Here is a 727-nt window from a genome sequence, read left to right on the forward strand (position 1 = left end):
CCGGCTCACAGGCCAGGTATGGCTTGTGGAGCCTGCCATCCATCTCTCAGGGCTCCCCAGACATCCTAAAATTTGGTGGTGGGAGAGCAGTGGCAATCTTGATTGCCCCTCCTCTGCTGTCACACAGGCCTGTGGGGAGCTGGAGTGTGGTTCTGCCACTTTACTGGGCACACAGATCCAAGCAGGGCAGGGGCCTGATCCAGTTGTGTAAGGTTGGGACTACACAGCTGGTGTGGGCGCAAGAAGAGGCATAGGGCCTGATTTGAGCACACAGGGACCCACCCGCCAGCATGGCGCTGGGCAGAGACAGCTCAGTGGGGTCAGGGCAAAGCCCCTGCAAAGCTTGATCAGGCCACTGGACCGGTTCTGCACTACGCATCTGGCGGTGGGGCCACCAGGGTGATCTACACTGTCGGGTCCCTCCCTCCCTCTCAGTTCTCTCGGAGCCGGGCCCTGGGGTCTGGCACTCGGACGCTGCAGGCTGGGCTCCTTGGGCCTGTGTTTGGGCCTGGGCCGCAGGGCAGCGCCGAGATGCTTGAACCCGAGTCTCTGTTCACAAGCCGGGTATTATCCACAGTCTTGCCCAAACTAGCGCAGCTTGGCGTCAACGTGGCCGACGGCAGGTGACCCGCAGAAAGCGAACAAGGGACACGACAGGAAGCTCCGGGAACCGGCTGCGGGCTTCAAACGGGGCACAGAGGGCCACTTCCGGGCTACTCTACCCGCC

This window comes from Gavialis gangeticus, unplaced genomic scaffold, assembly GCF_001723915.1.
Source record: "Gavialis gangeticus isolate Ggan-Ray unplaced genomic scaffold, GavGan_comp1, whole genome shotgun sequence".
Taxonomy (NCBI): Eukaryota; Metazoa; Chordata; order Crocodylia; family Gavialidae; genus Gavialis; species Gavialis gangeticus.